The sequence below is a fragment of the Ambystoma mexicanum genome, chromosome 14 (assembly GCF_040938575.1).
Source record: "Ambystoma mexicanum isolate Mex_15411 chromosome 14, UKY_AmexF1_1, whole genome shotgun sequence".
In the NCBI taxonomy this organism is placed as follows: domain Eukaryota; kingdom Metazoa; phylum Chordata; class Amphibia; order Caudata; family Ambystomatidae; genus Ambystoma; species Ambystoma mexicanum.
Genome location: NC_090940.1, coordinates 303,706,530 through 303,730,948, shown reverse-complemented (window position 1 = coordinate 303,730,948; position 24,419 = coordinate 303,706,530). Strand labels below are relative to the sequence as shown.

The window sequence follows — 24,419 nt, the reverse complement described above, 5'->3', positions numbered from 1 at the left end:
GTTGGTGTAAGAAATACCCTTCAGATCAAGGCATTTGAATAAGGATCTAGTGAAAAGGTTGTACAAGGTAGGTGAGATGCAGGACCCTTGAGGAACCCCACACTTGATTAGATGTGGGTGTGCGCAAGCTTGGTCTGAAAAGAGACTCATTGCTCTCCCGCTGAGAAAGGATGCTATCCATGCAGTAGCATCTGGTGAGAAGTTGCCAGCCGTTGAGAGGTGGTGGCAGATGGTCTCATGGTCCACCAGGTCAAACGCCGCAGAGAGGTCGAGGAGTAGGAGGGCTGGTTTGCCCACGTCTCTGAGGTCATCAATAGGGTCTTCAGCTCTATACATAATGAATGGTCTGACCTGCGCATCTATTACCGCCCACACTCCTTCTCAATTCTGTCTGGACAGCTTTTTTCGCAAAATGCCCAGTTTTGAAAGAACGCCAAGGTGGCCCAGTCTGTTTTGGTTTGAGGTTGAAGTGAACTCGGATGCATGCCAGATCCCAATAATAGCTTTTATATTTTGGTTCCCATGGGATTCAAGGGAAAGACGGGAAATTGTATTAGTGTTAGTATATCTATAAATTATAAAGATGTAAGAATTCATCCTTAAGGTGTATCACCGCCTTAATAAACTAGCTGGCTAGCTTCTAGATGCTTGGCAGTGACAATATGTAAACTGTTTATGATTTAGATAAGGTCACAATTTAAACTTTACCCATTCCTTTCCTAAAGCCCACTACCCACCAATAGTAAAACTCCCTGTGCCTGTTACTTGATGCACACTCTCAGTGGGCTTAACATATACAAAATAAAATATCTTTAATAAGCATAGAAGATGAGCATCTCTGAGCGGGCCTATCACACTCATTGTGCCAGTCAACATATTAATAAACAGGACCTGTTCATTAAGTACCTGGCTCAGAGCGCTACTGTGTGCATCCCATTGAATTCATCCAAACTGTCCTAATCGTTGGTCCCAACATACAAGCCCAATTTAGAATGGCTGGCTTCAAAAAGCCTGTATCTGTAACCAAGTAACCCTACGTTGTGCCGCTACCAATGTAACCCTGAATCAAGCTTGCGTACAATTTCCAGTAACAGCACCTCAATGCCTTTGGGCTGTAGTGCGCTCTACAAATACAAAAAATAAAATAAATGCTAAATTGCAATCTTCAGGAAAACGCATGTCTTCCCTTGAAAAAGGGATAGACATGTGTTCATAGTAGCAGGGTTAGCTGCGGCTGGCATGAAGAAATTGCAGAGAAATATTATTTAAAAAGAAAGCTCTTCTGTAGAGAGTTAGAGAGAGAGAAAGAAAAAGAATGAATTGGCACTGCTGACTTGGAATGTAATCCTTCTCTGGTTTATTTATTTTATTGTTCTGTTTGTATGGCGCCAAAGCCCGTAGGCATCAGGGCGCGCCATCAACACAAGGACGGAAGAAAACAAGATACAACAAGCAACCGCTTCCTAACGAGCTTACTCAAAGAGAAGAGTTTTCAAACGTTTGCTAAAGGCGAGATGTCCTTCCAAGCGGAGGCCAATGGGAAGTTCATTCCACGCCTGAGCAACCAGTACCGGGAATGATCTTCCATTCCCCCTTGCTCTTTTATACTGCGGAGCTATGAGTTGTTGAGCGTCACTCGACCGCAAGGATCAGTGAGACATATAGAACACCAACTTCTCTTTCAAGTATTCAGGGGCATCTTCAAACATACATTTATGAAACAATTGTGTATGGGCGCAATATAAATAAAATATCATATCAACATGGTAAGGACTTTAAATTGAACCGTCGCCGCCACCGGTAGCCAGTGAAGCTCTTTCTGAGTCCTGGACACTTTTTCTGTCTTGGGGATATTGCAGACAATTCGAACAGCGTCATTCTGAATTTTGCAATTTCTTTAAACACTCTTTGCTTGCCCCTTCTGAACAGGGAGTTGCAATAGTCCAGTATCGGCCTGATAATTGCACAGACTAGCGTTTCACAGTTTGAGTGACCAACTGACTAATCTGCCGTAATACTTTTAGGTGATAATGCAAATTTTTCACCACAAAATTAACATGAACATCAGTGCCCAGGGCTGCTTCCATACAAACACCTTAAGTGTTTACCTTCTCTAAAACCAAGATTTGGCATCCTTTGATTTCAAACCCTGTGTATGCTTGTCCCAAGTTGGCCCTTGCTTGCTTGGATCCATAAAGCATAAGCTCAGTGTTTGAGCTGTTCAGGCATAGCCAGTTTGTTGTCATCCAGTCGTTGATGACACCATAAACTCTATTTAGTTTTCCCAAATCTTGTGCATAGTCTCCACTGAGCTCCATTGTCAACTGGATATCGTCTGCATAGTTTGTGAACTGCAGACCTATCTGTTCCATTTTTACACATAATGGTTTAATACAAACATTAAACAGTGAGGGAGATAAACTGGGCCCCTGGTGGCACCCCATGATATATCTGGGATGGTTTCGAGGAGGCATCCCCCAAATAATCTTGGATTTTCTTTCACTTAGAAAAGAGTCCATCCACTTAATAACACTCTATATGAACAATTTCCACTATCAACAATCTAGTAGACGTTTATGATCTAACAAATCAAAGGCTGCTGATAGGTCAAGTAAGATCCGCAGCCCTGTAGTACTCTTTTCCAAAGTGACCAACATCTGGGTTTGCAAGTTCAGGAGAGCACTCTGTGCCATGATTACTGTGGAAACCAGATTGTTCATATGCAGTAGTTGTGAGGCTTCCAAGTGCTTTTGTAGTTGTATTGCAACAATTTTGTAAATTTTAAGTAAATAAGGGATGTTCAAAATCAGTCTTAAATTGAAGGCCTCCTTTGGGGCCAGCCCCGATTTCTTAACAAGAGGGGGCCACAACTACCGCCTTTATTATAGATTAAACTGTTCTATGAGCAAAGGAAGCATTAGCGAATCTCATGAGGAATGGGGAATACAGCTTCCAGGATAATTATAGAGGGTAGGGCGTTCCTGGGATAGGTGGTAGGATGCATGTCCTTCAGAATCTTCTGTATTTCAATGATGGAGACAGGACTGCATTCACACAATTACTGATTATCCTTGTGTCTTTCAATCCTTCCTATATCCACCAGTACCATATGTTCTCTTAGATTTATATTGTGACATGTTGTTGCTTGCTGAAGTCATTTTGTCAGCAATTGGCTGATGAATTCTCAAACAGTCATCCCTATCCGGTACAAATTGTCTTTTCCAAGGCACTAGGTATTTCCCATTCCCTGAATATTTCAAATAGTTTCTTCGCCTTACTATCCACCCTATTTATTTGCTCATTATAGAATCTTTTCTTTGTCTCATTTTCTGCGTATATTCTTTTTCGATCAATTTCCAAGCCCTTTTATTTCCCACTGTTTTGCTTTTCACCCAAATGTGTTCTGCCTGCCTTTTAGATTGTTTAAGGTCCGCCAGTTCTGTGGTGAGCCAGTCCTGGTGGTTTGAGCGGTGCCCTACAATTTTAGCTTTAACAGGAGCAATTCTGTCTGAACAAGCTTTAACGTGAGTTCCATATATTTCCACCAATTTACTTGGTGAATCATGGTGTGTTGTGAGATTCATGATCTCTTCCATACAAGTGATCAGTTCCGAGGGTTTTACTTTCTTAAAATGTCTACTAAAAGTGTGTTTGGGGGATTCATAACTTTGTTGCGAAATATCCGGTAGTTGCACATTACATACAATGGCTGAATGGTCCGATCAGACGCAAGGTGGCGACGTTCATATTTCTGACAGAGACCCAATCCAAAGAATGTCCCTTGATATGTGAGGGGTCAGAATTATGAATATGGATATGCATATTTTTTAACATACGTTGCAAGTCCATAGCTTGCTTGTCCTTCGGATCCCCTTTCCATCGGTTAAAATCTCCCAACAGAATCGTGGCTCAATTAGGCTTATGTAAAGGTAAGAGCAGATGACCTAAATGATCATTAAATGCAGGCATCTCTGTACACTAGAATAAAGAGAACACTGCTATTATCATTGAGTGGGATTTTGGTATGATTAATTTCGCACCCTTCACACTCCATTTTGATTTCATACATGCCCAATTCCTTTTTACAGATTATAACCACACATCCCCGCTGCCTTCCAGACGATTTTGTTCCAAAAACACACAGCCTTGGGGTGTTGCCTGCTCAATTATAGGTTCGTTCGATATCTGAAGCCATGGTTAATTCAGTGAGCACCTTAGAGTTGTGTGACACCCGTTAATTGAAACACTGACTGCTGTTGTGTTCCTGCAAGTTCTGTAGAAAAAAGTTAATATTCAAAATTGTAGCTATTCACTTTCTAATATTGAACTACAAAGAAAGTTGTCTGTGCCCTGTGCAACTCCAAGAGGACACATGTGCCCATCCAGAAAGATCTCCTAATTCTGAGGAAAATTCTGCTCTTTAAATACAAAAATGGTGTGATGTTGACTTTTCACTGAAGGACCTCAGTAACTTTTCGAGTCTTGGCCCATAAGGTTCAGCAAGGGTGAATGCAGGATTCAAAGAGGAGGGGGAAGCGTGAAGCAGGGAGGCGGGGCACAAGGACAAAGGGGACGTGGGACAATGGATAGAGTACACACTGCGTACGTTTGTTAGTAAGTAAAAACCCAACAAATTGAGGAGGAAACGTTGGTGGGAACAAACGAGCCACATGGTTTTGTAGCTGCCTGACTGCTGGATGCAGAGAATCCAGAAAGTGTAAGATTTGTCTGGAGTTCCCCATAAGGAAGTAAGCGTGATCCTATGCCGTTTTCAGCGGGATCCCTACGGATAGCGTCTGGGTTACTGTTCACATTTCGTTGTCGGCGTGACCATCATTATTCCATTTGTTGGTATAGTATTTACTCCTTTGGAGTAATTTAATGAGCCCTTTCCGAGGTAATGATGTCTCTAATGCTCATCTTTCAAATATTGACGTGCATGATGAAAAATTGCTTTTTTATTGAGGATTCAGCAATTGCTTTCAGTGGGTTTTTCTCTCGGCGGATCAGCTGCTTTTAGCAGTATCTGCAATGGAGCCCTTCATAATCGGCAGGACCTCCAAGGGCAAGTGTAGCAGCGGGGAAAGGCCATTGGGCGCGTTTGGAAAGCAGGAACCTTGCATCGGTTTCCTCTGATTTCAATAGGGTTTACATCTGCATTAAGGCTACGGTGTACCGGATTTCAGTGTTCGTGTAATTGTGTGTGCTTAAGCAACTTGTTGCCTAGACTTACGAGTTAGAGTGTAGCATGCCCCCTGCGCTTAAAGTGCAGGGTTCTCTGTGTAATCCTTTCCTGGGCACTTTCATGAATAGCGGTTTCTTGGGTCCATGGCAGGACCCTTTTCTTAGGATCCTATATTCTGCCTTTTCTTCTGCTCAGCATTTTGTAGCTGCAAGCCTGGGATTTTGTATTGAATCTCCTTTGCGTCTGGGGTCAGACTACAGTATAGGTATTCCTTTGTTGGTCTCCTGCATTACAGTCCGAGGCAGTGGATCATTCTCTCTGCGGTGCTGGAATACCTAAGTTACACAGTTTTCCAGTTCCAGGTCCCCATGGTTTCTCTGCTCGGTTTTGTTTTCTTGCTTTGCTTCTTTCTCTAGTTCTAGGCAGTTAAGTAGGTTTTGAGGTGTTGAATATCATTCCGTCCTTGCTCCTAGCTTACCTCGCAGCTCAGGTGTGTGTACATCCTTTCTGGCAGTGGCCTTTTATTTAGTTTACAAAATACTCTTTCCTCTGTTTTCCTTGCCAAAGCCTCCTCTACAGGGCCCCATATTGGCTTTTTCCCCATTAACATATGCATTGCTCTTATATCAGCCGTGTGAGCTTCTACCATTAACTTTGCCTTCTGATGTCTTGGGGTAGAATCAACATGTCCTCTTTTTCATGGTGGTTGCCTAGCTCTGGGAACTCCTCCTCTTACTGTTAATATAATGGTCCACTGACCTCCCATGTGCTTTGCTGCCTCTGCATTCCTTACAATGGCTATGAGGTGGATGGCCTTTATTCCAAAGTCCTCTGCCATAGAGGTGAATACAGAAGGGTCGAAGGAAGAGGGAAGCTTCTCTCACTACTGACCCCCGAGACACATTTGGTGTGACGCTGATGTGGACAAGGCCTCTGCAACTGAGACACTGATATTGTGGAACATGCTTACTGGATGTGGTAAAGCCCTGCAAGGTGCTGTACAACCCTTCCTGCCAGGGAAGCACAGAAAAGCACTTACTTTGCCTCTAAAATCCTGGAATTGGTCTCTCGACAACCATAGAACCATGGAAGTGAATCATGGTTTTACCTGAACCCCCTTGATGCCTGTTTGGGCACCTGTTTCATAGTCCAAACTATTGCCGGCGAACCATTGGAGTCATCTCTGACCATTGCACTCGACCGCCTGCGTATCTCTGGGTTTTGCTCAACACTGATGCTGAAGCTCTGCTTTCTTTGCATTTGAGACCTGCTGAGTCTTCCAGCATCCCAAACTTGACACCATTGCCTGGTCAACAACTTCTTTGAGCTCCAAGCCCTTACCGCTGCAGTAACCCAACACCATGTTGAGCCAGCCGAAACTGGTCGCTGCTGAAGGCCAGTCTCTGCTTTTCTGCTCCTGAGGCAAGTTTTCCAGCATTGCTGACCTAACATCGCCTGCTGTCCCCAGCGTCTTCCACCTGCAAGACCTTGCCACTGCCAAATAATACTGTAGCATTTGATCCGGCAGTGCCGCTCCTCAACTTGACAGCGGCCCGCTGCCAAAAGCACACAGACTTGAATTTGACGCCATAAAGCATGACTTAATGCTGTTGGTCCACACAGAAAAGAACATAAGGTATTTGCAGTGGTCCTGTCCCACTAGTCTGCTTTAATGGGCCCTAGTGACTTATAATACCTCATTCTTTGCCTTTTCAAATCACACTCAAATAACTTTGGACTTTGCAGCTTATATCAAATGTCTGGACCTAAAGGGCCCCTTTGTTCTAAAGTCACCATTCTGTGTTTCCCTTACCGTGGTGGGTCTTTAGTGCATTTAATTAGTTGTGTGCGTTGTCAGTTTTTATTAAAGTTCCTATTTTTATAGAACCCTGGTTGCACATTCTTTTATTTTGGTACCACCATACTATTGTCTGTACCAGCTTGCATCCCTCCCAAAGAGCATAGCCTGCCCGTGTCCCACATTACCACAGAATCACAGGAGGTATAGCTGTTAGGCTGTGCCAGTTTCACCGGTATGATTGGGTCAGCGCGTCTGGTTTAGTAGTATTGTGAGGCTGAGTAGGTGGTTTAGCCACTAATACTCCATGTAGTTCTGCAGAGCAGTAGGCTTTTTGTCACACCTAGGTTGTATGTAGAGCCACATACGGGCACTTACTCTTGTCCACACCACCATCATGCTTTGCTTAGTGCCATGGGCCGGCCCTCTAATTCACCAACCCAACCCCCTCTGTAGTAAATGAAGGCATTAGTTTCCAACTACTGCATTCTAATCCTCCTCTCATGTTTTACACTGAACCATGAGAATGTTAATTGTCTGGCCTCCTCCTTTCCTCATATGAAGACCTAAAGCATTGGGCCTTCTGAAAAGCCATCCCCTGTTTTTGAAACCCTTAGTTGTGTCTCTTCTTCTAACCTATTGTTGTTGCGATATTGTTTTATTACACACCGGTAACACGACAGGTATCAGAGCGCGGATCACCTCATCAGCACAATAAGAACGGACAAGATACATTCCCAGCTTGAGAAGCCCGATAAACTATCTTCCATTTCCTGTGGTTTTATTCAGGCGAGGGCACATTAGAGACATGTGGCCTCATTACAAGTCTGGCGATAACCCTGCCTGTGCTACCGGCGGGTTGCCGCCGGACTTGTAACATTTTACCTGCGCCTGACTTCCCGGTGCCACCAGGAGATTACAAGTCCGGTGACCCGGGAAGTCAGGTGCCGGTAAAATGGAAGTCCCCATTCCCATAGTCCCATTGGACTCTATGGTAATGGGGACTCTGAAGCACCGGCGCCGTTGTTAATGGTCCTGGCGCTTCCATGACCGGTCTGCCTACCATGACCACTGCTCCCAGCAGGGTCAGACCTGTCAGGCACAGCGACTCCAGCAGGCAGAGTCCTAGTTTTCTGGTCCAGAAACAAGGGTGCCGGTGAGTTTACCGGCACCCTTGTTTCCAGACCAGCAAACTTGTAATGAGGCGCATGGTGTTGCTAGATCTTAATTTTCTGTTGGGCTTATAGAGAGTAATTCTCTCTTTAAGATAAACTGGGGCGTCGCCATAAATTGACTTGTGAGTAAGAACTAGTACCTTAAATAGAATTCTAGCTTGAATGAGTAACCAATGGAGAGTTTTTCTATATTCAGAGATAAGTTCAGCTCGATGTACATTCTTAGCGATGCGCGCAGCATCATTTCGTAAGGTCTACAGATCTTTCCTTAGTGCTCCGCATAGCAGGGAATTGCAATAGTCCATCCTGTATTGGATAGTAGCTCTCACTAGGGTTTCGCAGTTTTTATCTGAGATTAATGGTCTAATCTTTCGTAGAAGTTGCCAATAATAATGAGAATTTTGGAGAATTCCTTTTACTTGGGCTTCTGAGCTAACTGATCAATGCATATGTGCGCCCAAGGTTATTACTCTTGTTTGTGTTTCTATTATACAGTCATTATACGAATGTCGACATACCTTGGGTATAAATTAGTTCTTGAATGAGATGGGCCAAAATCAGCAACTCCATTTTAGGCCCACTTAAACACATCCAGTGTTTTGCATTCATTGCTTTATAATCCTAAAGACAGCGTTAATTTTGAGGCTGTCCTGTTCATAGTATGCAGAAATTCAGTCAGTAACTGAGTATCATCCGTGTAATTTGTAAATATGACATTAGTGTTTTCCAGAATATCAAACAGAGGTTTCATATAGATATTAAACAAAGTTGGATAGAGGCAAGCTCCCTGTGGAACACCACATGTATTCTGAGGTCTGATCACCCCAGTGAATATCCGATATCCTATGTTAGGAAGGAATGTATCCACTGAGTGGCACTTAGTGAAAATGTGCCAACTGACTCCAATGCTCCAAAGAGCATTTTGGGATTAAGTCAATCTAATTGGTTATTTGTAATTTGAACCAACACATCACCCTGCACAACCTGCAGACTGATATAAAGCCGTACCGATTATAAAAAAATATATACTTGGAAGCTTCACGTATGATTTAATTTGACTATTTTATTTTTTATTCGCCATGTAAATAAAGCTCATGGACGTCTTTTAGGGGTTGCCAGGAGTGGCTGGTTTTCTAATAGCTAGAGCCGGTAAGATAGCACAGTGGGTTGAGCGCTCGCTGCTGCAATGTGTGTAATCTGCAGGTTGCAGGTCCGACTCCCAGCAAGGTCAACTCAGCCTTTCATCCTGCTGAGGTTGATAAATGAGTACCAACACAGGTTGTGTGATTTTATATTTTTTCTATATGAAGCGCTTAAGCGCAAGTGCTATATAAAAATACCTCGTTATCGTTTAGCCTTGGACGTCTGATTGCATTCACAGTGATTTGGTAATATGGGCCTATACGCACTGATATTAACGATACATATGGTGATCCATTCCTGTATGAAATGCATATCGCTTTAGAGTGCTATTGTAACCATATTGTTTGTAGTGTACTTAGAAACAATGGTATGTGATGACACTTCCTGTTTCGTCGAGGGGTGAAAGGTCGTGGTCCATCGCTTCCTGTGATGTCAATTCGGGGTCGGGTCAAATGACATCACTTACTGTGATGTCATCAGAGGTCAAGGGTCGTGCAATGTCACTTCCGCTACCCCTGGCATTTTGGTGAAATGACATCCTTGATTAAGCTTGTATTTGTTTCAGACTGCTGATCTCCTGGGATCATTATTTTTTTTTTTTATTAGTAAAGAGTTTCATAATTACTCCACAAGGTTCAGGAGCTGCACCCCTTCGTCAGGATGTATAACCCTCTGCAGGTTGCTTTGTGTGACAATGCGAGTGTTCACATTGTAAATGCCCAAATGGAGATTGTTTGGGGCATGCTCTCCGAGGCATTGTTTTCCCGGATTCACTGACTCAACTGATGCTACTTTGAAGAACTTCAATGTGACTTAACCGGTGCGAGGAGCCGACATTCTGTGACCTTCTACTCCTCCATCCTGCTCCTCACGGCACCGGATAAGTGGCGCACCGGCCCATGTTACTTACAATATTTGGCACCTTATTTATTTTGTGTGCATTTGTAAGGCGCTTATACAGGTAGTAGATGATGTTTCAAAGCGCCCAGAACACACTTTCCACCTCCTTGCACCCCATACCCTGCCAGAACCATTTTAAGGATTTGTGGGGCCCCGATGCACAACATTATTTGGGGGGAAACTAGAAACAAATACAGGGCCATCAGAATTTTGACTAATGAGCTCAACGTGATGAGCTTTATGACTTAAGGAGGTATGAGTCCTCCTTCAAGGACATTTAAACAACATTAATATAAAAAAATAAATGTAAAGCACATTTGTTGCATCTTTTTGGGCAAACAAGATAGGATGCTAATGTGGGATAGGCAGTTCTCTTCTGGTGGCATTCAGGTTAGAAAGATCAGTGCAAAAGAATGCAAACAGATGCATTTCATAGAGCTTGCATTGTGACCTAATCATTCAGTCCAGTGCATTTCAGTAGCTTCTGCAAGTAGGACCTGCTTTTCAGTGCCTGCAAACCCCGCATTTTACAAGTGGATTGCTCTGAATACTACAGTATAAAACCTTGCACAGCAGCACATTGTATGCCATATTAAGTGCCGTGTAAACTGGGATGTGCATCATGTTTCCCTTTGAATTAATAGTTCCAGAGTCAGCACTCTTTTTAAACATCACTTTCAAGAATTCTGTAAATGTGCTCTGATGAGGTCCCCTTTCTACCCGTCATGGTGTGTGGTTGACTTGCCAAGGGATCCTAGTGCTACCAAAAGCTCTGTGGTGCTGGGCCCCAGGTCAACGTTGGGCAGATCACTTGGTGTGCCCCCCACCCCCTTCTGCCTACTCCAACCATGCCACTAATAGAAGGAGCTGGTCACTGTGCCATCGTAGATACACCTGACCCTTTAAGCGAATTGAGGAGTTATGAAACATCATGCTCGTCTTCCCTCGCACCTGCCCGAATGGTGTCTGATACATCCAAGATAGACCTTCTAGAGGTTGCAGTTTAGCAGACACCAGAAATACACCCATGCCTGGGAATCTACATGGCCCAAGTGCCCATCCAAGCCCTGCACATCTTCATTCCCATACACCCGAGAGATGCTGTCATTGCCCTATAAAAGCTGAGCTTGTGGCAGACAGGAGTAGGAGTGAATGGGGAGGAACTCGTTTGGAGACAGGTAGAGAGGAGGGCAGACTCTGGAGGGAAAGGAGCAAGAGAAAAGGGGCTGGATGAGAGTCCTGGGAGGCTGGGGTGAGGAGGGGGTAGAAGGCTGAGGAGAGAAAGACCTAGGAGCTGGGGTGTAGAAAGGGATGGAGAAGAGTGAGATACCCAATAGGCTGAATAATGTGACATTTGCTAGGTGGGAGATGCCCAAAGGGGCCAAGAAAAGCGGCAGGAGGGGAGAAGTAGTGGTTACTTCGAGAGGTGATTGGGAAAGGGAAATGGAAAATGTAGAAATCCAGGAAGTGCAGCGAGAGGTGGAGGATTATTAGAACCAAGTGTTCCTAAAGAGGAAGAAGGGCAAAGGAGTGTAGGAGCCCGAGGCCCTCTGGACTGGTGAGGTGGGAATTGCCTTGCAGGAGATATGGCTTTAGTTACCTCCCACTCCCCACAGAATCATGATCAGGAAAAGTGGTGATTGCATGTAGAGCCAGAACACTAGATGCTAGAAGAGAATCGGGGGTTTGTTGGGGGGGGGGGGGGTTAGGAGTGATGACATAGGGGGCTCTGAGAGAAGTGGAACCACCCAAGAAAATGAGGGAAGCAAGTAGCCAATTTCAGGGAACCTTTCAGATGGGACCTGATGCAAGACCCTCAGGGTGAGAGACTGGAGTTAGGTGGCTGCAGAATCACCTTGAGAGGGAGACGGAGAGAGAGGAAGGTGGTGACAAACCCGGTGGAAACTCCAGAGCATCCTCCTGTCTTCCCTGGGCACTGATCATTGTTTGAAGAGCAGCTCCATCACCACGCTACCTACTACGCTCACCCAGCTGTGACCTGAATGCGCCCTAAAGTGAAAGCCGGAAGAGCGGTGAGGAAAACACTGAAACAAGATTGACATGAGCAGGAAGAAGCGAGCAACGCCCCCAAAACCCAAGAACTGCAATTACAGGGTAATAATCTGCGAGAGACAATATCTGGAGGTCTTTTGCTGGCCATTTTTGTATTACCCCAAGAGATGCCATAACTGGAGATCTTTTTGGATACTTTTGGAACTTCCAAAGGTGATTTCATTTAAGCTGTCCGAAAGCACGGCTCACATCTCGGTGGTCATTTATCTGGACAAATTAGTGTAGTTAAACAAATTCCCATTTTATTGTTTTGACCAACAATGTACTGCATTCCCAATAAATCTTTATTTTGTTAATCTGAAATCTTGGTCTGGCTGTTCTGCCCTTCCCTTCACCTATGTGACAGTGATCATTGCTTTTTAGTTTTGGATATTGGGTAGCATTGAAGCACCATCTATTAGCTGAAACTATTGCATTGGGCTAGTAAGGAGATGACATGTGAAGAGGGACATACAGCTTGTGGGTGTTGCTTAGTTATTTACACCCCCATTGACTGTCCAATAACATGCTAATCTCTACAGCCTTTCCCACCCGCAACCTGTCCTCCCTACCCAAAACACGTTGTCCTTGGATTTCTTTGAGTAAGCTCTTTCAAGAAATAACATCAAACTTTGCCCTTCCACTGTTATTTCTAAGCATTCTGCTGAGAGCTAATGGCTTAATTGAAGCTGCCAATATGCTATTGGTGTAAATGTTGACTATCAGCCACTTGATTTAGATTCCTTGCCCAATATTCCTGTTTAAAACAATCATTGACAACGCCAACAGTTGTGTCTTGTGTATAGTTATTAGAATGGAATTTACCAGGCACTGCTATTATATGCCCAGGTAATCACACCATTGTCCAGCTGTTGCCATCTTATGGTCACCTATTACTGTTATGAGAGTGCCTGACAAATGGCTATCCCATTCCTATAGAAAAGTCAACACTGTTGGCGTTTCCAATGCTTGTTTATGTAGTGCTGTTTTTAAAGAGCATACTGAGCTATGAATCGCCCAGCCGCTGGGTCTACAGGGCCTGAGATAGCAGACAGTTTTGGGATGCTGGAGACTTAAGTCCTCTGTGGCAGTGCAAGCTACTCAACATTGCCTCGCCACATGCAGTTTCTCCTGCTTAGGTAGTTGAGAGAAATTGGTATGCCTGAACTCTGCCAAGAACTGGGAAATTGAAACCACCCAGGAGTGGGAATTAGGGGGTACATTCACTCTTCAGCCCCTACCCTTGGCCCACAGAAAGCAAGACTCTTGGTGCCTTAGCTGGGTTAAGTGAGACATATCCAAATCAATGTTGAATGGGGCCAGCAGCAATGCCATGTGCCAGATTATGGGACTGTCTTTGCATATTGCACCAGCTGATGACTTGAGAGCCTGGTATGCACCTGCTATTTACCACACTAGAATTGATGGGCTTTTCTGTTTTTGGCCTCCTCATCCGTGGGCTTCATTTTGTCTCAGAGAAGAACAAAATGATGGCTAGTATTTGGACCCTGGTGGCTTAGTAGCATGATGGAGCATGTAATGTGGTGCATGCTGCAGCTCATCTAGTCTCCCTGCCCCTGGGGGCCATAGTGTTGCACATGCTGCAGCTCATCTAGTCTCCCTGCCCCTGGGGGCCATAGTGGTGCATGCTGCAGCTCATCTAGTCTCCCTGCCCCTGGGGGCCATAGTGTTGCACATGCTGCAGCTCATCTAGTCTCCCTGCCCCTGGGGGCCATAGTGGTGCATGCTGCAGCTCATCTAGTCTCCCTGCCCTTGAAGTATCCCATTCATTTATTTCAAAAGCTGTGCACACGCTTCTCATATTTCAAAGCAATGTGGTGTACTACCAATGTTGCATACCTGATATTGGGGTCTGGAATGCGTAGCCGAAAATGCCAGACTACTGTAGCTTATTACAAATCACTCTTAAAAATGTAAATGAACGCATAAATAATCTGCCCTAACTAGTATATTGAGCCAAACAACAGGTTCTCCTGTCAAACTTGGTTTCTGCAACTCTTCTCAATGTCCCGAAATAAACACATACTATTCTGTTTTGGGTGAGTGGAAACAGTACCCCACCTCATGTTCGTAGGCCAGGTGGTCCTGACAATCCTCCTATGTGTATAATTTGTCTTTCTTTTCTTATCTGCATACCTCCCAATTGTTCATTTGACATTTGTTCGCTATCTGTATTTTTCTTCACTTTTGTGGCTCACAGTAGAAAATCCATAGTCTCCAGTCACATCTGTGTTACTTGTCTGTTCCTTTGTCCACCTGCATTGGGGTCTTGGTAGCCTTCAATAAAGGGCTGTAAAAGAGCCTGTATTTATTTATTTATACAGGGAGGAACAATGCTCTTTTGATCACAAAAGAAGGTACACTATATAAGAAATCAGGTTTGACGGGGAGCAGTGAGCTTCTTACAATGGGGCGAGTTTGAGTGACATTCTGACCTGGTTGTGGGGGGGAGTAAATGAAACAGTTACTGGGGCCAGTACACGGGAGGACATGTATAGATTAAGGACAACCAACTGTGACGAATTCCAGGATGTCTTCACTGCTTCCGTAGGGAGAGCCCCTTCCCATGAGGCCAGGGAGGTGAGGCTGCTACTAGATAGTCCTCTTGGGGGTGCTACTCAGCGGTTGGATCTCATGGGGAGGGAAACCCCCTATGGGACCAGTGGCAGCTATTGTGGGATAACGCGGGATCCGCCCACCACCTATACCTCTCTTACACCCACACTCTCAGCATCCCTACCCTTCTGTCCCATGTACTGCAGTAAACACAATACAGTAAAGGAAACTAAGATGAGGAAGAAGTGCAGAAGCATGGAGAGCACTGAGCGGAACCACAATGACCGGTCTAGTGGTTGCCGACTTCCTATAGGTCCAGCCTCAGTAGAAATAGAAGACGGAAACCAGGAAGTAGTGTCAAGCCCTCCCTCGAGGAGCAAGGAGAAGGGAAGCAGTTCTGTTGACAAGGGTATCTGGGCCGGTTCACTCACCAGACAGACGAGGAAACTTTACCAGCCGGCAAGAGAAGGATAAATGTAGAAAGCTGCCAAAATCTTCACTGGAGGAACGACTGTCAGACGTTCCATCGAGGAACCGCGAGAGGGACTGAGGCTCGCAGAGAAGGCCGGCAAGAGCAGACCCAGGCGTGGAGACACTGAAGGGGCGGTCTCCACTGGAACTGCTAAACCGAGAGGCTGGCTGTGGAAAGTGCAAGCAGCACAGCCCAACAGCACCACACTCTCTGGCGAAGAGGGAGACTCTGAAGTGGGTCTGGAGCCACTGAGCCACTGCAGCAAGCTGACAAGAATGCCAGAGTACTGGCAAAGCAGAAAAGAACATGGAGAAGCCCATGACCAACTGGAGGGCTGCAACCAAGACCCTGGAGGTAACTGGGCTGCTGAGTCTGTGGCGGCAGGTCTCCAGAGGGTGAAAAGAAAATCCTGAAAAGCATAACGAATGAGAAGTGGGTGAAAGGAGATGCCCCTATGCAATCTTAAGGGACAGTTTACCAAGATATGGTAACAAGGGATACAGGGTCTGGGACTCTTCTGCGAAAAGAATATATTAAGTGATAAGAAGGTATGATCCTTTTCGTGCCAGTACTTGGAGCGAAGGTGACCTAGGTCTTTCACATAAGAGAAACCATAAAGAGAACTGTGAGAGCAATATATCTGAAGACAATACTTGGCAGGGGAGTAAACCGAGTCTGTATGTGATGTGAAGAGATCATAAAGGGAACAGTGAGAACAATACAAAGGAACACAGAGCTTGGCAGGCGAGTGAACCAAGTCGTAATTTTAAACTAGGAGATCTGAGGAAGGAGGAAACCAGTTCTGCCAACCGGGGTCAGATATACACCACAGTTTGGAGGAGCATACAAGCCACTCTTCTTCGTTGAAATATCTGGTAGGTGGAAACCAGGTCAGCTTGCCAGGATCAGGGACCCACTACAGCTTGGCTGAGTATCCAAGTCACTCTTCTTTGTTGCAGTACTTGGTGAAAGGAAGACATATCTGCCAACCAGGGTCAGGGACACATAACAGTTTGTAGACATAGCCAAACTCCATGCGGGCTAAGACCACACCATCTGCCCCATGGTACACCGCCGAGCTAACCTCCAACAAATACTCAATCAGAGCCCTAGAGAAACAGTGGCACAAAATCCATAACTCGGGAGACCTCGCCATCCTCAAATGTCTGCATGCAAACTGTAGGATTTTGATTACCAAGGCCAAAGCTGCTTACTACTCCACCACCATTGCGGCAGTCTAGCTCTCCTAGAAGTAGTAAAAGCATTGTAACAAACCCTTACCTGACCCTGAGGTGCCAGCAACTCAGGAAAAATGCAACAAAATCAAAAAAATGTTATTGACAAAATCCAAGAGACCATTCAATCAGCCTCTCACAGCATTAGCATCCCTTGCCCCCTGGCACGCACACTGCCCCTCCTAATTCTCTCCTCTCTTTCTCCTGGATTTCGTCAAAATGATTGCCTACCTCAAACCTACTTCTTACACCGACTATATAATTTCTGGTCTCCATCATTAAACAATTGACGGGCCCAGTGCTCAATCTCAATGTGTGCCTCCATCGCAGAAGAATCATTCCCTGACACCCTCAAGACTGGTCTCACAAAACCTCTTTTGAAAAAACGAACCCTAAATCCAGATGACCTGGCCAACTACAGGCCCATTACGAACCTCCCGTTTATTGTCAAAATCTTGGAAAATGTGTTGCTACACAACTACTCGCCAGCTCCACCTCCTAAATGACTATCAGTCAGGGTTACAGCCAAAGTGTAGTATCAAGACGGCAACCATCCAGGTGGTGGATGATGCTCTCCAAATCATGGATACGGGCAACTCGTGCCTCCTCGTCCTTCTTGACCTTTCGGCTGCATTCAACATTGTTGACCATTGCATCCTTCTCTCCCTTCTGGCTGACAGGATGGGATTCTCTTGCACTGTCCAGAATTGGTTCACTTCCTACCTCTCAGGCAGACACCAGGCTGTCCTGGTGAAAACATTGTGTTCTAACCGACTCCAGGTCTCCTGTAGAGTCCCCCAAGGCTTCTTCCTCTCACAAATGCTTTTTAACCTTTACTTGGCCCCTTTGGGCACTCTCCCCGAAGATCCCAATATAACCATCCACCAACTTGCAGACGATACTCAGTTGTACATGGGAGTAATTAGCGCACAGGACATCATATGTCTCCGCGATTACTCAGCCATCATCCAGTCCTAGATGTCGACTGCCTATCTCAAAATAAACCCATCCAGCACTGAATTTTTCGTCATCGGTCCACCCGCTAAAAAACTGATTGTTCACCAATGGCTCAATGATGTGCGCCCATCAGAATCCTTAGGCTCCACCATTGACAGCAATCCGTCCTTCCAGAAACACATAGCCAAGAAGGCCCAAATAGCCTAGCTGAGAATCTCTACCCTTCGAAAAATCAAACCCTTCATCCCACCGCAGGACTTTCGGACCGCAGTACAGGCCCTTGTGGTCTTGTATATCGATAGGGGGGAAATGCACTCCTGACAGAGCTCCCAGCTGCTCACTTGGCTTTCCTAAAAGCAGTGCACCATGCTGCAGCCTGTCTTATTACGGGAGCACAGAAATGTGACTGAATTGCCCCCATCCTAGGCAAACTACATTGGCTCCCACTCCAATCCAGGATACTGTGCAAGACTGCAAAGCAGTCACCAGTAGCACACCAGCATACCTGGTGGATAAGGTCCACATATCTGGTGGCACACACTCCTCGCTCAGCAATCGACCAACCGGCTTGAATCCCAACTCGTCCTCAAAGAGAGGACCTGCAAACAATCCTTCTCTTGTTATGTACCCACCCTCTGGAACTCGATCCCAGTGTCCGCTCGGAATGCCCCCCCCCCCCCCCCCAAGTCTCCAAAATTCCAAGGACTAATCCCAATGGACACACATACCGATGCACAGACCTCACAGTACTGTGCTACTGTTCAAAGATGCCAGCCCAAATGCCTGCCCCACACTCTGTACAGCGCTCTGCTGCTCTCAAGCTAGGTCTGCGCTTTAAACCATAAAATACAAATATTAAAGTAAAATACTGGCACATTAATTCCGCACCAGCAAATTTGTAATTAAGCCCTTTGTCTCCTCCTTGAAAAACGATATTCTATAAAAACAATGCTCAAACGAGGAGCCCAAAACAAAGTTTCAAATTCCATAATCTTCACACGTCGCCTTCAGGCAACTCTAGTCTATAAAAAAAAGTTTCTTAAGGAGATGTAAGGGGGACTCTGATGCACGCATTGGGAAGTGATATCACAGGAAGTGAACAGATCCTACAATTAAATATACCCATATCATTCAGCTTGTCTTTCACAACTGAAGAAAGTGCAAAGATCAAATAAGCAGTTGTCAAGAGACCAGTTTGTATTATTACATTCCTGGCTAATTATAAAAGGTATGTACCTGTTCAATGTAAATATATTTAACAAAACATGTCCTGTATAGCAGGATGTCAATATGTGACATTTTACTGGCCCATGATAAATGATGTGTGTGGTCTTATGGCCCTGTGTCATGCCTCCCACCCACACAACCTGGATTCGACTCCTGGCCATGGCACTGCTCATGTCATGTCAAGTGTAAGTAGCAAACTTTTTTTTTTATTATTTAAACACACAGGGGTGGCAGAGTCTGACCTTTTAAAAATATAGGCAGACGCCATCCACCTGCATATCCCGGGATTTGTGCCCTGAGAAAGTTGCAACCACCAGAGGACCCAGTAGATGGGAAACTACAAGAGGACTCTGGAGATGGAAGAAGTGCAGAAAACCTTGTAAAGTGGAAACCAAAAAAGTGCACAGAGGGAGAACTGCCGAGAAAAAAGGGTGGAGAAACCACCAGAGAGTCCCAGGGGATATGATGTGATAGGTTATTTATAACATGCTTAATATCCAGAGGTTTCTAAGCGCGGATGCAGGGATCGAAGCTGTGTTGCTCTGTGTCATCTTGCTTCCAAGGCGAGCACGTTGCTGCTGAGCTATCCTTCTGGGCAGAATAAATCTCCAGAGAGTGAAGCAGTGGAGAGAACCCCAGAGAGAAGACAAGCCGGAGCTCCTAGAGGAGAAAAGCAGAGAGCCTGTAGATAGATGGAAAACCCAGTACATGCTTCGGAGTGATTAGAGTGGAAAGAGGACCCTGTCCAGTGAGTAGAAGAGAAAACTGTGGTTGAAGTTGCGCAGGCAGAAGGAGTGGACAAGGGTCACCCTGAGAAACTCTGCTCCCAATGAGAATTACTATATATAGGAGCCAGGGAATACATAGCCATACAAATGCACTAAGAATCCAGGCAAAGCAAATGCATGTCCTCAACCAAGACTTCCTCTTCTGGGCCATTTGCAACTGTGCCGGACTTCATCACAGTTGTGCTCACTCTCTGCGGCGATTGTTTATCCTTCTAGTATGTGTCTGAACTCACGTTCCTTAGAACAGGCAGGCCATACTTAATTAATAACACACAACGTTAAACATGCCGAAGGAATCGCGTCTGCACAACATTCTGCCCAAATCGGCTTCTGAGAAACGAGACGAACGTTTTCATAAAGTTCAAAAACCCTTTTTTCAGTAGTATCGAGAGTCACTGTGCCCCACTAGAACGTAAAAGGCAAAATGCTTGGTGCAAATTAATCACAATTGCCCAGTAAGGAAGTTTTGCCGGGTGCTGTTCTCTGGCTCCTTGCCCTTGTTTTGGCTCCCAAACAGCGTTAAAGGGGACTGGCAAAAATGGCACCAGGCCGCAGCACTGGCCCCAATTAGTCCCACGATCGCTCAAAGAGGATTGCAATTTCAAGGTTAAATAGAAAAGGGAGTGAGCAAAAGGATTTTGAAACGAGATTATAAACCTGTAAGCTCCTTGCCTTTGTTTGGAATAGGATTCTTCAGTTGTGCTCCAGTCGGCGAGACAATCCAGTTTTCTACATTGAAGTGCTTAGATCCGTGTCCTGCGGCTTTCAAGTGCTCCACGCGGGTTGATCTTTAATAGCACTTGAACAGCTCTCTGTGGCTGCACGGTGTGCGGGGCTAGTGTTAACACAGCGAGGGAGGCATTGGTGCAGATCACCAAAAAATGCCTGTGTGAAAATTGTGCCGCAAAGGAGGCACAATGAGTGGGCATTTAATGGAACATCTGATGAGATGTACACATTTTTGGTGCTTCTGTCTGATGCCCATTTCTTTATGTGCACGTGCTGACATGAGCATCACCTTGTGCCAAAAATGTGTATCTCATCAGATTCCCCAAAAAGAGTGAATCTACCCTAAAAACACAAGCATGTCAGACAATTTGTTTAATGTTCATTCTCTTTTTTTGTCTTATGTGCTGTGAGGAACCGGAGGGTGCCCTCGCGTCATTTCCCCGGGATCCTCTTCTTCGGTGGCCAGGGAAAGGCCATCGCTTTTGGATCCTGACCCTGGGTGTACATATGCGAGGGAGGATCACCTGAGTGTAGGAGGAGTGATGGGCTCAAGACCCGTCACAAATGGAGTCCGCTGTGGATGCACGGACAGCTGTGGGAGCACGAGCAGCTGCATGCAGGGAGAGGTGGCGTGTCAGTTGGAGTGCTGCAGATTCGTGAAGCAGTGCAGAGTATATGCATCTGGAAGCGATGGCAGAAGAAGCTGGAGGCCAGTGGCAAGCCGTGAGAACGGAGGCCACCCTGACTGAAGGAAGCGGCCCTACACATCCTACTTTGCCATGGAAGCATTGCTGGGTGTGCGCAAGCCACAAGACCACCGCGGGGAGAAGATGCGAGCGCCAGCACGGGGAACCAGGAACCCGTGGCGGTGGAAGGACCAGTGAGTGAAACCAGAGAGGGGGAACACCGGGCTGGCAGGCGATGATGCTGAATGGAACGAAAGCATGTTAAAGCACATTTTAATAATGAACAAAACAAAAGCAAGTTAAAGGGCATTTTGAATACCGAACAAATTGAAAGCAAGATAGAAATATTTGTCATATTGAAAAGTGTGAAAGAAAGACTGTAAACCTTATTGAAAGGAAAGTTTGAAAGCACACAGCATTAATGAACTGCATTATTTGAAACACGTGCTGCAAAGCCAAGAGAGCACATGGAGTTAAATGCAGGTTATAAGCAATCCAATACTGGTGCAAAGAACTGTATAAACAAGCACTGGAAATATAAGGAGTAACAAGTGCAAGGTGGTTGCCCAAGCCACCATACTGCGTCAGGAGCGTGTGACACATGTGACTGTGACAAACCTCATTGCGTAGGAGAAGCAGTGGACTGGTGTCAGCTGAGAAGCAGTCAAGGAAGTGTACCAGTTGTGTGGCCTGTAATGGGTGGAACGTGTTGTCAGACAACTGCGCCTAGACTGGGTGACCCAAAATGGTAACTGCACTGAAAACCCCAATGAAGAAGATTCATACAATTGTGTAAACATTGGCAGCGTGATTGCTAGACGGCCACATGGAAAGTGTTGTACTTCCTATTGTCCTCTCATTCCTGCACAAGTGTTCTATCGCCACAGGGGTATGAGGGCCACATGGGTGCAATCAGTTGCAACACAAAGGCACAGTATGCAGCTATGTCGAAAATTGCACTCACTATCCTGCCCTGGTACATGTATAATGCGTGTGAGACGGGCATGATATCAAGAGAGATGACACAGACAACAGAAGTGCAATTCTAAACAAAACGTTATTAATGATCAGGATGGTGTAGCGCCTAACTAGCCCTATACTATAATGGGATTTTCCCTGCCTAAAGAAACCTAAGGAAAGCCTGTGTCTGCAAGTCCAAATGAAAGCCTGTCTGTCAAAACCTATGCTTCTCCTCACAACTGTAACAAGACATGATGTGGGAATATTTCTCAACAAAATAAACGTGGTCAAAAGTAAAGGCGGAGCTACTTTCAGTTTGAGTTCTTTTCGGGTTCCCGGTTTCCAGTTCAACACAGTTTCAATAATGAATCAGTTCAACAGTGTTTGATCAAGGTCTACATTTACCTTCTTTGCGTTCAAATGCATCAGACTTCGCTAACAACTGAGGTTCTGGGACTCCCTTCCCCAAGACAAAGCCCTTTGCTTGTTTGACTCTCAGGGTTCCCTTCCCAAAGACTGTAACATAACACTCACTTTGGGTTTCATCTCCTCCAAGTTCAAAAAGAAAACATCGGGTCCGATTGACCCTCCTTCCAGTTTGCTTAACCAAGCATTTCACAGTTCTTTACAGCTCGTTCATCGTTCAGGGTTTCCTGGTCGAGGTGCAGTTGTCAGACTACGCGGTCCACCCATCACAGGTCACACAACCATGAGCCACCCCAAATCTGTTGAGCCCCTGACTTTTCTGCCTTGGGCTTTCACTTCCCCATTTGTATTCTTTGTAACCCTTTTGATATCCTTGCACATATAACACTCACCACAACTCTTCAATCCTTCATATGCCTTTAATTCTGTCAATACTGTTCTTAATTGACAGTGCTGGTTGACATATTTATTAAAGTGTTCCTTCGCCATTCAGCATATTGTAGCTTACTCATTTGGCAGCTTTCTTTCGGTTCGCCATTAATTATAGGTAGCATTTACTTGTGCGCGTTTCACTGGACACTTTTTTTCAGTTCGGTTTTCAATATGGATAGCATTTACTTGTGTTTGTTCAATTAGCGATTTTCTTGCAATTCGGTATTCAATATGGATGGCATTTACTTGGGTTTTCTCAATTAGCAGTTTTCTTTCAGTTCGATATTCCACATGAGCAGCATTTACTTAAATGCAGGAACCATTAGTTATTTAAAGTTCCTTCGGAGTGCTCCGGTCTCCTCAGGGTCGCCGGACACTTACCGGCTTTCGCGGCTCCTCCCAGCGGCTCTCTTTGAACGGGAAAACCTTCAATTTGTTTGCATCTGCACCTCTGCACTGTCCCTCAGGTGGGGTAGAACCACTGTGTGATAGTCTATTGACCTCATCCATTCAATGCCATCTTGGTCTGCTTTCATTGCCCTTCATCATCCATCCACCGTAGTCTGTGCTTTCAACAGCGTGGCCCTCTAGTGGTGAAAATGCATTTTTGCAATCAATTTCCATAGACAACCTTCACCTTTTCATGAATGGATAGATTGTGAATGTCTTTATCCACTTGTTTCAGGTGACCCACATTTCTGCACAGACCTCTTCTTCCAATACTCTGCACTCACTCTTTTTATGTAGACCTGTCTGCCTAATGACGCTTCCCTAAATACCACTCCTTTGTTTTTCTTTAGCAGTCGTAACCCTTAAACTCCTTTTCTGCGCCCCCTTGCTCTCACCTTGTACCCTTCAAATGTCCCTCCTCCCCTGCACAATGGTCACCTCTCACTGCCTTGCATCGCTTCTCTCATTCAGTTTTCCCGTTGGCTTCCCTCCCTGCCGTCCCTCACCTGCACAACTCGCCCCCTTTACCCTTGTTCTTCCTGCTCCTGTGTGGCGTCCAAGCAGTGTACCCCCTTCTTTCTGCCTGCTGAAGCTGAAGGCATGAATGCGCAGCGCTCCTTGGCAGCAGCTGCATGCATTGGTATGTGCTGTACGGTGGTAGCAGTCTTTGGAGGAAGTGGCCTTTCTTGTGTGGGCTTTCTTGTGGGCAGCATTGGCACAGTGCTTTTTTCATGATCCCATTTGTGAATGGTCGATTCTATAAGTCAGAAGATGAGGATCAATATTTAACATTTATATTTGATGGTGAAAGGAAGATCAAGGTAGAGATATTTAAATTGCTTTGTAGAAGAAGCCTAGCTCAGTCAAGTTGTATTCTAGTGGAACTGGTGCCTAGAGCGATCAGGACTAACATTGGAAAATAGTGTTCAACAGGACGGCAAGTGACTGCACTGGAAAAACGACAGCAAGCAGAAGTGGTTGCGTGAGAAATAGTAAAATAATTTAAAAGGTCTGCAATAGGCAAAGACCAAGTAAGCAAGGAAGATCAAGTAGGTTTTGTGGGCTAACAGGAGCCAAAATATTGTATGAGCTAGAGCATTGCCCGTCATGTATGCGGTTATCGGGAATCTAGAGCAGTGGCAGGTAGGCTTTGGATCCAGAGTGGGTGCAGTTCTCTTAACGGGGCACCAATCGCTAGCATTTCCCAACTTTGTTGGCAGGAGGGGG

At 45.4% G+C, this 24,419-nt stretch overlaps 1 protein-coding gene across 5 annotated transcripts in view; it reads left to right on the top strand.

Annotated features, from left to right (window-relative positions):
• FOXN3 (forkhead box N3) overlaps nucleotides 1–24,419 on the top strand; it is a 1,349,433-nt gene that overhangs the window by 1,037,343 nt on the left and 287,671 nt on the right. The window lies entirely within an intron of this gene.